The 13,431-nt window shown below is 53.0% G+C and overlaps 1 long non-coding RNA gene across 3 annotated transcripts in view; it reads left to right on the top strand.

Moving 5' to 3' along the window:
* Positions 1-276: 276 nt before the first annotated feature.
* The window catches only part of LOC111756639 (uncharacterized), a 61,982-nt gene continuing 48,827 nt past the window's right edge, over positions 277-13,431 (top strand). For all 3 annotated transcript variants that reach the window (XR_002791066.2, XR_010039556.1, XR_010039555.1), the window contains exon 1: positions 277-548. This is a non-coding gene — a long non-coding RNA (uncharacterized LOC111756639). The remainder of the gene's footprint in view (positions 549-13,431) is intronic.

Raw genomic sequence — 13,431 nt, 5'->3', positions numbered from 1 at the left:
TTCAAGATGCTTCCACAAAACTCTGCCAACTGAAAACATCAGGACGCAGTCTCCATCCTCCTTACTAGGCAGACCTAGCACCATGCGAATTTGGGCTTTTCCCAAAGTCAAAATGACCAGCAAAGGTAGACGTTTTCAGGTAATTCAGGACATGGGACAGCCCAACAGCACTCCGCCCTTTTCTAGGCTCGGGGGCGGGGCCGGGGCCAACAGACCGGGCCTTCGGGGCGGGGTCTAGCGGTGGGCGGGGTTTGTCGGTGGGCGGGGCCAGCGGCCTTGGCGGAGCCAGAGAAAGAGTTGTCCAGGGCGCAGCGGGAGCAGAGCATCCAGGCAGCACCAACCGGGGAGCGGACGCAGAGACACAGCAGCCTGGTCACTGCCAGGGCCCTGTGTGGAGTAGCTGCGGGAGCTGCGGTCCGGCGGGTCAGCCCCGGACGGCCGCGGATGGCGTGACTGCAGCAGGATGCGCTCCAAGGGCGCGGCCCTCGAGACGCTGGCGCTGCTGTGCGGGTCGCTGAGCCTAGTGCTGGGCGCGCTGCTGGGTAGAGGTGAGAGGGGGCGCGGCCGTGGAGGGGACCCCAAAACCGGGCACGGGAGGGATCCACAGCCGGCGCGGAAGCAACCCTAAACCCAGAGGATAGGTCCCCAAAACTAGGGGCAAGGGGCACCCCAAAACCAGGCACAGAGACGACCCCACACTCAGTTAGAGGTCGGCTCCCGCATCTGGTGCCTGAGGACTGCAAGGCCAGGCGAGAGGGGGACGGTGGCGAGGCAGTGTCCATTCTGCCCGCCTCCAGGAGGCTGTCAGCCCCTTCCGGGAAGGCAGGACCGGCACCTGGCTCTGGCGAACTTAGGTTCGGATCCTCATAAGCAACCCCAGAGCACCCCGACGGGGGCTGCTTGGGCGAGGAGGGGGCATGGCTGGGCGCTGGTTGCAGTGGGGACCTCAGTGCCAGGCGCCCCCCACACACACACCTTCAAGCTGGGAGCTGCATTGTGCCATCCTGCACCCCTTTCCCGCCGCTGTGCGCGTCGGGGGGAGGGGTGCCAGGGTTGGTTGCCCGGAAATCAGGACTCTCTCAGGTGCCCAGAATGAGGGCCGCTGTGTTTTTGGGCACGCGAGGGAGGCGAGTTTGGGTCTTGTGTCCAGAGAGGGCTTCCCTCAGCTGTATTTCCGGAGGGTTTTCCCCTTGGTCACCTTGTCTAAACCACTAGGATGACTCTGCCTTAGGTTTGGGGGTTGCATTGCAGGAGCTGAATTAGGGCGCCCAGAGAGCCCCCAAAGATCCTGTTGTCATCACCAAGACTGCACTGATGCTGCGCCTGGGGGCGGGGAGGGAGGGGTGGTCGCCACCCCGCCCCCAGAGCAACTGGCCCTGGGTACCCTCCCGGAGGATTCCGTGGTTGGGCCCCCAGCAGCTGCCCAAGTCCCGGGGCGCAGTCAGGCAGCAGAGAAAGCAGTGTCACCTTGCTGCTGCCACCACGCGCTGGCTGAAGTCTTGGTCCCACTGAAGGACAGGTGCGCCATGTGTCCCGAGCCTTCAGAGAGCAGAGCCAGCTGGGCACGGCCCAGAACTCTGAGTTCACAGAGTAACCTCAGATCCACCCAGACGCAAACCACGATCTCCTTCCCGCCTAGAGCTCAAGGCTGGGCTGGAAATGCATCGGGAGAGACAAGTTGCCAATTGATGTTAAAAAGTAGGGCTTGCTTTTCAGAAGTCATTTATGCACCGTCTGAGATTGTGGGGAAGTCTGCTTCCCTTGAGAGAATGGCTTCCCAGCTCCAACTGGGCAAGGGTGAGGTGCTGTGTGCCCCCCCAGAGGACTCCTGTTGTGTTTCAAACTCAAACATCCTGGAGCTTGCACGGAACTCTTCTGCTTGCTCTTGATCCGATTTTCCAAGGCTCCTCTTCCGTGCATATAAAGTGACTTTTGGAAATCCCTTCCCGTATACCTCCTTCTGATGCCAAACCTAATGCCTAGGAAACTGCTTTGGGGACTGCTCTTGCTGGGGTCCTAGCGTCCTCAGGGGATGTAACAATCAGGTGAGGAGGCCGAATGTGCCTTTTAAAGCAAGCTGTGGACTTTCCTTAGTGAAAGCTCAGATTGTGTTCGTGCACATTTGATTTAGAGTAGATATCCACACCGAGGGCAGGGACAGCAGTTTAGTGGGTCTGGGACCCACTGGATCATGCAGGAGGAGGTGGGGAGATGGAGGTGATGGGGCACAGGACCCCTGCCTGTCCAAGGCCACCCAGCCAGGCTCAGAGCCATCTGGACGAAGTGTGCTTTTCTCCTGTGATCGCTGTGAGTGCTGATCCCCTGGTCTGAGTGTCCAAGGGTCTGTAACGCACCTGCAAAATGATTTTTGGCCGTTTATTTCTCATCACGCAAAAAGCTATCCCTTTCCAGCTCTGATTCCTTCACAGGTAAAACGTCAGCCCCTGAGATATCTACTAAAAGGAACATGCTCTGAACCTTGATCAACCGTGTAGTGTCTTAACAATATATGAGTAAGACCATCTCTGACTTCTCCCTTGCAAGAATCAATGACAGTTTCTGGAATCATTGATGCCTCTGGCCTCTGTTTAATACCAACTGTATGTTCATTTTTGACTGTGGATCTAGACATTTTGCAATTTGCCAGGGTGTGGAAAATACATAATTGTTCCTGGGAGGTTCCATAAATAGGAAAGAGCATTGAAAAGAGAGTATCTTCTACTAAGATTTAAGATTGAAATAGCAGAAGTAAGGTCTCCTCGTGTCAGGGGCTGATGAACTGGGCCATGTGAGGCCACGAAGCAGGGGTATGGAGCCTGGATGCACTGAGAGTGAGGTCATCACTGGTGGGACCATGACATACAAGACCACAGTCTATGCTCTGCTTGAAATGGTTTGCACGTCTGGAATGACTGAGATCTTTGGAAGGCAGGTCAGGAAGGTCATATTTTGTCTGGTCACACACTCACACTGTTCACACCCATGTCCTGTCCACTACACTGTCCATTGTGCATGTTGGTGGTTTTGTCTGAAACGCAGGTGTGTTCACAGGGAAGAGGAGGGTGAAGGCTCAGTACAGCCGCCCCTCACTCCGGGCCAGGCTTGGCCATCCAGTGAATTAAATTCAAGCAGTCAACCAAACCTTTGGCTTTCATTGCTTCAGAGATGTGGCTTCTAATGAGGGTTGGGGGGCTGGGCTGCGGAGGAGGAGGAGGAAGAAGAAGAGGTGCAGGTTTTAGGGAGGAGAGGTCCTTCAGGCCGGCTGTGCCCTGACCTCTCTGCCCTGCACCACCATGCTAGCCACTGTGCCCTGCATAAACCATCACACTCCTACACATAGCCACACATGCACATGAATGCACACGCATGTACACACATGCACACAAATGCACACACATGTACACACATGCCCATGCACCTTCTCCTGGTCCATCCCCTCCTGACCCTCAAGTGGAAGCACCTGCCTGGTTCCCTCTTCTAAGGGACATTTGTGCTTCTTGAAAGCCTCTCAGGTAAGCTGTTGAGCTCTGGCCTGTGGATTTCGCCTTCACCCCAACCTTCCAGCTGGTGTTTGCGAACTGCACCACCTGCAGGCAGGGACTGTTTTGTGCCCATGGTGCTTCCAAAAAGCAAAGCGAAACAAAACGAAAATGCTCAGCTCTCAGTGTTTGCAGCAGGAGGACACTGAACCTCCACACGTGTGTGTGTCAAAACATCATGCTCTGTTCCGTCACACTCACTGCTCACTGCTCTCATGTGTTGATGTTTTTGTTGTTGTTGTTGTTGTTGTTGTTGTTTTTTTTTTTTAAGACTCCATTCCCAGTTTGCTGGGAGACAAGTAGAATTTTATCAGACACTATCCTAGGTCCACGGGGATGTTCAGACAAGTGACCTTTTTATCTGGCAAAAATAATCAGAGTCCTAACTGCAATACAAGGCGGGGCATCGCCTCCCTTAGCCCAGAGCTGTGCACTCCACACTGCTGACTTTTGTGCCCAGGGTGAGCAGCTGCAACCCTCTAGAGAGGGTGCCTATTCGGCTCTTCTCCCTGGGCTGGTGGGCTACCTCCCAGCCGGAGCAACCCAGCCCATGGCGTTGGAGCTTTTCCTCTTCCCTTTCTCCCTTCTTTCACCCCTCTCAGTGCTTCTCACAAGAGAGGGGCTGCTGGGCACCCTGGGATCTGAGGTGGGGAGCTCTTCCACGTGCAGAGGGGGAAGCAAACCCCCAGGCATCTTGGAAACCTCATATGCCTATTGTCATGAAGAGCAAGGCTAATAAAAGGGACTCTCCTATGTGTGAATTGGTGTGACGAAGAATATTACTGAATTAATGGAGTAAATGCAATGTCAGGTGGATGGAATTTTTTATAGAAACTTGCCTTGTTCCAAAGTTGGGCTTCTGATGGCCCGATTTCATGCAGTGAAATTCACCCTTTGCAAGTGTATGGTTCTAAGTGGTGACAGAGGCACGAGGTCGGGGAAACATCACACATGGAAAGTATCAACATCTCCTCTATGCCCCTTGGCCACCTGCTTCCTCTGCCGAACCCCAAGCAGTGCCGATGTGGCCTTTGACTCTGGACTTTGGTCATTTGCACTGTCCCCTGGACATGGGCCTGTGCAGGCTGCAGCCTTCCAGTTGGCTGCCTGTGCATTTGTGACGTGGCTCTGATGGTCACTTTGCATCATCCTTTGCTCCTCTTTGATCTGAACCCTATTCCGCAGCATGGATGCACTGCAGTTTGTCTTCTCAGTAGGAGGACACTGAGAGGTATTGGTGACCAGGGAAGGAGTGGGCATAATCCTCCCAGAAGGGCTTTCCTGGGCACACCCGTGCATTTCTCATGGGAGTGCTGTTTATATAGCTGCACTGCAAACTCCTTTACAGCATGGTTCTGGCTCTGCCTCCTGCCCATGTGTCTGAGGTGTCTTGTGTCTCCAGCAGCACTTGGTGTTCCTGTTCTATGTTGCTGGCTTGGCTTAGCCCTTCTGCTTGGTAGCAGGAGAATTTCCCTGAGTTCCGTGCTCCACCCTCATGACCCTGCTGCAGAACCCCCTTGTGTTTAATTTCCACCTCCGTGGATTCTTTGGTGAAATGTCTTTTCCAGCACCGTGCCCATGATTTAATGGCTATTTGTTTCTTTACTATTGATCTATGAGACCACTTTATATATTCTGGGTGCAGCTCCTTTCTAAGACCATGTTTCCCAATTTTCTCCCAGCAAGTGTCTTTGGAAAAGCAAATATTTTAATTTTAATGAGCTGGAGATCATTAACAGTTGATTATCATGTTTGTGCCTTTGGTACCACATCTACGTGATCTTTGCCTAAGCCATGATCACAAGAGTTTCTTGATGCCTACAGTGTTGGTCAGGTCTCTACATCCCTGTTAACTGTCTGTTCTGTTAGCTCACTGAGAGGGGGGATTGGAAATCTCCAAGAAGTTGTGGCTTTGCCCATTTTTCACTTCCCATTCTCCCAACTTGTGCTCCCTGTCTTTGAAGCACTGTTTTACATGCATACTCCCTGAAATCTGAAATCTGAGCACTGAAACAAAAACAAATACAATGGCCAGCTGCCCTGCCTGCCCCAAGGAAAGCATTCATCAAGGACAACCACAGGTCCAGGGAGCAAGCCATTTCCTTTTCCAGAAAACCGCAGCCCCAGCCTTCTGAAGAATCAGCGTCTCCTAATTCCTTAGGATTCCTTTTTCTTAGTGTGGCCCTAGGGTATTTCTGCTGCTCACAACCGACCATTTCTGAAAATAGCATCCAAGAAGTGGCAGGAAAGATGCTTCAAATTAAGCTCCTAATTGTGCAGAGTGGCGGCTACTCACTAAATAGTGCATAAGGAAAACCTCGGCCATGGTGCTGAGTGCACATAAAGAGCACAGAAGAGGAGAGAGAAATTGATACCCCAGAGCAGACAAGCGTATCTAGGCCACATCTTTGGTGGCTTCTGGGCACCGCCCATTGCAAGGGTGAACTTAATGGTCCTCACATCCACAAGGAACAATCTTAACCAGAGAAAAGAAAGCATACTCTGCAGAAGAGGAGAAGTCCGTCTCACTGGGAGATCACTATCACTCGTCCTTGTGGAAATCCTGCTAACTCACACGCTGGCAGGGCTGCACCTCACTTTCCTCCTCTCCTTGAAGCAGCAACTTCTAAATCCTCAGGGTGCAAGAACAAGAGGACTCAGTGGGCATGTGGGAGAGAGGTAAAGGCTGCAGAGAAACAATTCTGAGGCTAGCAGAAGTGCCCGCGCAGAAACAGTCCATGGCGACGCTGCAGTGAGGGTCAGGTGTTTTGCACTGGGTGCCTCTGCCTCCCGCCTCCCGCCTTGCACTTGGGGAACCAGTGCTTTTTGTGAGTACAAAATAACCTGCATGGCTCTTCACAGATGCCTTCACCAATCATTCATTTAAAGTCACAGATGGACTCTAGAGTGAGGTTCCTGTGTGATACATGAGGGAGGGACCACCTTTTCAGTCACCTGGACAGTGGTTGTGACCAGCTGCAGCTCCTGATATCCAAGGCCACATCTTCTGGTGTGCTCTTGCCCCGTGGTGAGGTCTTAGCTTCCCTCAGAAACAGCCAGGTGTGTTCCAGGGCCCTCTGGGAGGAGTTCACCTGCAGGAGAAAAAAGAACAGGAAAAAACAGGGAAGGAGAAGAAGACGGTAAGAGGAAGAGGAGGGGGAGGGGGAGAGGGAGAGCCCCCAGGAATCCTGCTCGGCAGCCAGAGACCAGAACTGCCACACTTCCAGTGCTAAGCACAGCTCAAGGACAAGCAGCCCAGAGTCCCCTGAACCACTTCCTGTAGCTCTCTGGATCCTGGCCAGCTGTGCTGTCTTCCGCCTCAGCTGCTCTGGGCCATCTTAACAACCTGGTGTAACTGCAGGCCCCCAGAGTGTCCAGTCAGTGGGGATGTAGAAGACAGCTCTGCTGGGGTTCCGTCTGTCCCTCTCATAACCTCTCGTCCTCTGTGTGTCACAGTCCCCTGCCTCCTGTCTCCTACCTGTACTTGATGGAGGGTAAACCTGAGTGCCTGGGCCTTGAGTAGTCGAAGAGAGCGGAGGTGACAACCTGGAAGACAGCACAGCGGCTGAGAGGCAGGACAGCGAGGTTTACACGGTGCAAAGAAGAAGCCAATGCCTCTCTGGCTCCGTCATTCCATGCAAGCAATGCACCCAGGAAGGCTGCTGGCTCACAGCCCCACGGGGGCGCTCTGCAGTTTCCCTCCCAGCAGAGCTCAGCCACCCCACCTCTGCTGGGCCACAGCTAGGCCTTTTCTCCATTCAGCTAGGCTGGACTCTACTTTTCCAGGCAAGTGTAAGAAACCCAGTGCCTGACACTGTGGGGAGGGGGAGAAGCAGACAAGAATGCTTGACCCCAACCCCTGCTCCTGGAGGACCTGGAAGAGGCCGTGGCTTGGCATTGCCCAAACTGGGCTGGAGCTCACACTCACCCCAACAGCCGAGGGTGCATGCTGGGGAGCAGGTTCTTAGCCCCAGTATCCTGGCTGAGGACAGGGCTCCCGTCCCCCACACCGGCCCCTAACATACAACCCTGACCTCGCAGGAAGTGACCACCCCGCCGCTGTGACCCTTGTCCTTTGATGACTTCTCCAACTGCCACCCTGTTCCTGCTCCGCTCTTGTGGAACCTGTCCTAGCTCTCTCATGCCCACACTTCATTCCATACCCGAGTCGGAAGGGGCAATATTTAAATGTGAGACATGCGAGGTGGAGGGCAAGGGCCGGCTCCTGTCATTTAGGTACCCGCTATAGCTGCTGCCCAGCAACAGGACCCGTGTTTATAAACCAGCGGGATCTGAGGAGCCTTCACCTGCCCCAAGGCTTGATCCAATGGCATCTGGGGCTGAGTCTACTAAGGCCCAGCATTCTGATTGGCTTTCCCAGGTCTCTGCCAGACTTCCTGTCATAAACAGCTTTCATCTGTCACTGCGAGAAGACAGCCCAGTGGGGCGCTTTAAGACAAGACCAACCTTGGTGGGGACCTGTCTCCTCTGATGGCTCCGCCCTTTCATCCAGTCACAGGAAGACATCGCTTGCTGCAGGGTTAGCAATTTCCCCTGCATAATTGACCCCTGTCCCCCCAGTTCACATGGTTGGGGCAGGGCCAGCAGCCACTGGGCTCTGCCAACCTGGCTCAGCTGCCAGCAAGACAATCTGTAAACCATGGGCTGCGTACTAAGTCGGATGCAGCAAAATATTGTAGCACTATGACACTATGCTGCAGCTGGAATCCCCGCCTCGTCACGCCCCTCCCTCTCCCCAGTGGGCCAGGCCTTACTCTGGGACAGTGGCTTGGGGCCAGCCCTAGGCTGATGAACAGTCTGCCTTCCACATCTCCAGCTGGCCCAGACTCAGAAAACCTAGTTGCTTTCAACAGGTGGCCCTCTCCACTCTCCTTCATCACCGAGTATGGAGCCAGGGCCTCAAGGAGCTCCACTGGAGCTGACACATTGTCTGCACTGTTCTGATGTTTTCTTGGTGTTTCACCCCAAAGCTGACACCAGCTGGTGTGCTTGTGCCCCTTCAGTGCCGTCTCCTCCCCTAGGACAGGAGAACCTCGAAGGCAGGACCTGGCTGCCCCCTTAGAGAGGCAACTGCTGGTCTGGGGCAGGAGATTGCCCTGCCTGTTCTGCATGACAATACCACACATCCAGCCTTCCCAAGGTGTCTCTTCTTCCATATGCATGGGGCTCCCTGGTGAAGCAGTTTATGTGAAAGTCAAGAAACCTTAGAGAAAACAGTGTTTCGTCAGGACTACCTGAAGGTTACACAGCCCTGGTGCCCTGAACACTGAATAAGTATCACCCCCTAGAAGCTTGCAGGAGTCTTCTGGGACAGCTCCTGGTTCTGGTGTCTCAGATCCCTGCCCAGAGTCCCAAGGTGAGATCCTACAACTGACAGGTGAGGGAGAGTCCAAACCACAGATTCTGACCCCCTGCAGGAGCTGTATGCTGGGCATCAGCCTGCTATCCAGAAATTTCCTCTTCCTGCAGCATGGAGAACTCGGAAGGAATCTCATCCCAGTTATTTCCTGCTGTGTGACAAGCCTGTCCAGAGATTCCTGGCTCCAGCGCTGACTCTGCTCTGCTCTCTGGTCTGCAGTTCATGAGGGCTCGGCCAGTGCACCTTGTCTGCCCTCCAGGGTGGTGCGGGGTGGGAGTTCAAGCCACTGGGAAGCTCACAGCTTGCACATCTTCGGGGCCCTGTCTATCCCTGGACACTTGGCGGGGCTTCTTCACAGGACTGGAGCTCCCTCACAATACACAGCCTGGCTTTCCCAGAAAAGCCACCTACAAGAGACAGAGCCCCACCTTCCCAGTGCAGGAGGCTGGGTCGCTGGCCGCTCCTCTGCTTCCCGATGCCAAGGTCTTGAAGTGTGCAGTTGAGCCAGTACCAGGGTCATTGCACAGACACGCTGTGTCCCTCGAGGGGAGCTACATGCTGGCTTCCTGCCACCCAAGAGGGAGGCCACAGGACTCTGTCCATCACCAGTCATCAGAAGGGAAATCCTCTGGACCAACCCTCCCCTAACACCAGGTGGTCACAGCCCCTCGCCCCAGGCCCTACTCTGGTGTCAAATGCCCTGCCATCACCTCTGAAGCCATGAATATTCAAACTCAACATAAAGGGATCACACGGTGTGTGAGGTTTTGAGGTTGGCACATTCTTGGAGTCTCCCAAGTGGTTGTGTGCAGAAGGCCTGCTATTTTCTGTGGCTGAGTAGTATTTCACCAGGAGAGCAAATCTCCATTTATCAGCCTGTTCTGCCACTGAAGGCCATCTTCTCCCTCAGTTTTTAATCAAAACTAAGGAACAAAGGCAAAAGAAATGGCTGAGTTTGCTTTTCAGAAATGGGGTCATGAATCAGGAGGGCTGCTGCCAAGCATGGCCATGCTTCCTCTCATGCTGCCATGGCTTCTAGGCCATATTTGTGCATCATCATGGGTCATGGTGCCCGAATGCACCCAGCTATGGAGGCAGAGCCTAGAATTTCCAGCCACATGGCTGTGGAGGGACCTGAGTTCTGGGAAACACTCCTGAAAATCTCTCCCTTGTACTTTGACACCTTCATTGTCAGGATGTGTTGCTGTCAACCAGACTTCCAGTGATGTTCAAAGACGGGCAAATGCACAGGAAGAAGAGGATGAACCTTACACATCGGGACACAGGCAGTCACACCACCAGCCACGCCCTCAAACAGCAAAAGGGGGTGCTAGTGGCACCACACAGGAGGTGCCTGCAGCCAGACCACGTGTGTCACTGCAAACACAAACAGAAAGGGGGAAAAGGAGAGATTTCCGGGGAGAGGTGAGCTGGCCTCACAGCTCACTGTAGTGAGGACAGTGCAGCAAAGTGAACTGATTCTATGTCAAGGAAAACTCACCCCAGAAAAATAACACTTACCACAACCCGCAGCAGGAGACGAAGCCTGTGGAATTAGTAACTTCTGGGGATGTGGGTTGCGTCTCATTAGACTGGGGCAAGTGATTAAAGGAAGCTTCTCCATCTCTCCTTCCTCCCTGACTCTCCTCACCCTCTCTCTGTCTCTTCCCTTGAGACCCACTGTACGCTGAATTTTTCCCTAAACATTGCAGCCACCATTTTTATCCTTTAGAAATGTTCACAATCCAAGGTGAAACAGGTCTCCTGGGAATGAAGTTAAAGACATCTCCCATCTCCAGAGGTGCTGGAGTCCAGGGTGGGAAAGGTGAGAGGCGTCCACTTGCTTGGGCACCTTTCTCTGGCACCAGCACCTGGTTTCTTCTGGGGACCCTGGAAGCTGTTCCCATCCAACACAGAACTCAGGGGCCCAGTGCAGCCCACACACGCTCCAGCAAACGGAATCCTGATCCCAGGAACCACAGCTGAATAAAATCATGGGGGTCCTGCCCTTGAACCAGGACCATGCATGGCAGCAGGGCCACACACACGGTATCAGCACTGTGAAGAGGTGCAGGGTATGGGGACCATATTTCCGGAGCCTCTGAGAGCAGGGTCTGACGGACAGACAGAGTCCTAACTGGATGTTCTTCCACCGGATGGATGGCTGCATCTCCCGCGCAAAACCTCAGTCACCCGGTCTGACATTTCTGTTTCCACTTCCGGGGTCAAAGGGCACAGAGCACTTCCTGTTCTCCTCTTCACCTGTAGAGCTCAGTGGCCTTTTGCTCTGTTGTTAGCTCCTCTGCCGGAATCTGAACCAGTGAAGGCGATAACAGACACAGCGTGTGCTCTGCAGTTTCTGCGGGGAGACTCTGTCCCCCACCTCAGTCCCTTATCCCGCTCTCTTTGAACCTGGCCCCCTAGACTTGGAGGCTGAGGGGAAGAACAGGTCTTCAGCATCTCCCCATCCCCGTGTCGTGTTTCTCGTCTGTTCCCGCCAGTCTCCACTGGGCACATCTGTACACACGAGGGAGGGCACCGCTGCCATCACAGCTGTCCTAGGGCAGGCGCTGCCCGCAGCTGCCCCTGCACACCCAGGCCAGGCCCGCCAGGTGGAGCACGCTGCTCTTCCTCTCGTCGCGGGCCCAGGGACCCTTCCTGCAGCCGCCGCCCTCTGAGCTTCACTTTAGCATCAGTGTGCCTTCCAAGAACAGACCCGCTGCCCACCCCCTCTGCCACGTCAGTGGGCATTTAAGTGAAGGCTGACGCTGTGGCAGGCATCAGCCAGGAGTATAGAACTGAATAAAGGCCCAACCCGGTTTGGAGGAGTGGCTGGAGAGTACCACGGCACCGGCTCACCCACAGATCCGTGATGGAGGGGCTCTCATGTGTTTTTATGATCAATGATGTTTAAACTACAGTGTGACTGAGGAGCACGCTGTCACCTCAGCGTTTCCACGCTCGCAGCTGTCGGTCTGGGCCTCAGAAGCGTCTCACTGAGGGGATCTGATTTGGGTGGTGGAGCAGAGCAGCCGGCCAAACCCACACAGCAGGCTGGGTGTGCGCTTTTGAGTGGCTTCAAGACAGCAAAGAGGAGGAGAAATTGTTGTTAGAAATTTGGAGGGGGAGGGTAGTGTCCTCTATAAGGTTTCACTCTTCTCACTTGGATTCTTTTTTTTTTTTTTTTTTTTTTTTCAATTTACAGAAAAAAAGCAAAACAAAAAAGGGTAGAAATAATACAGAAATTCAAAGTAAAACAGTAAGAAATCACTAGTTGATAAATTACATGTTATCTTAGAAGTAATTGTTCTAATCACACATCAAAACCCCCAAATTCAAAGACCTCCAAAAATAGGCATCTGAGATGAACACACACTTCTCAGATGAAGATATACAAATAGCTAATAAATATATGAAGAAATGTTCACCATCACTAGTCATTCAAGAAATGCAAATTAAAACAACATTGAGATTTTATTTCACTCTGGAGAGAATAGCTGCCATCAAGAAATCAATCAATAGCAAATGTTGGTGAGGCTGTGGGGAAAAAGGAACACTGCTCTACTGTTGGTGGGAGTGTAGACTGGTGCATCCACTGTGGAAATCAGCACAGAGATTCCTCAAAAAACTAGGATTGGAAGTTCCATTCAATCCAGTATTCCCCTGCTGGGTATTTTCCCAGAAACATTGAAAAGTTCATGTCTCAGTGATATAGGTGCACCCGTGTTCATAGCAGTGTGATTTGCCATAGCTCACTGGGATTCTACTGCATTGTATCCCCGTGGCTTTCAGTAAGACGGTCACATGCCACGGTTACAGGTAACGTGTCTGTAAAGATGCTTCCAAACAGTATTAAAAAATGGACAAATAAAATATGCTGGATGGTTCCTGGTGATAGGCAGTTGATTGGTAGGCTGTAGGCACGGATCACTTCTTCAGACACACACTGAAAGAAGCCAGCAAGAAGCCTGTGGGTCCAGGATGGAGGCGGCTGTGTCTCCACAGTCACTGTCTGAGATCTTGAGGATCAGAGACAAAAACAACAGGCAGAGATGTAAAGACAGAGTGAGAGAAATAACCTTGGTCTGAGCCCCAAGGGCTACTCTGGGGGGAGCACATCATGTGGAGTCCACGTCTTGCCATGGAGTTTCCCCAGCTGTTGGAAAGGACACTGTCATGGTGAACGAGGTAGCTGAGATGGCAGACCCGGTTCTTGGAGAAGGCCAAGAATGGTCTGTTTGTCCCTAAATCTTCCAAAGTTGAAGTCCTTTCTTTCTTCTCTCCTTATTTCTTCCTTCCTTCCTTCCTTCCTTCCTTCCTTCTCTCTCTCTCTCTTTTTCTTTCCTTTCCTTTCCTTTGCTTTTTTTTTTTTTTTTTTTTTTTTTTTGTCTTTTTGAGGCAGGGTCTTGCTGTGCAGTTCAGTCTGACCTTCAGCTGACTTTGTAGCCCAGGCTGGTCTCCTGCCTGACCTTTCTGAGTGCTGGCTCATACCTGAATTTCAGTGAGAGAAAC

The sequence above is a fragment of the Cavia porcellus genome, unplaced genomic scaffold, assembly GCF_034190915.1.
Source record: "Cavia porcellus strain 051 isolate PalLab524CR breed Dunkin Hartley unplaced genomic scaffold, mCavPor4.1 scaffold_16, whole genome shotgun sequence".
NCBI classification, from domain to species: domain Eukaryota; kingdom Metazoa; phylum Chordata; class Mammalia; order Rodentia; family Caviidae; genus Cavia; species Cavia porcellus.
Note: the sequence above shows the minus strand (reverse complement) of the source record. Positions and strands in the feature narration are given on the sequence as shown.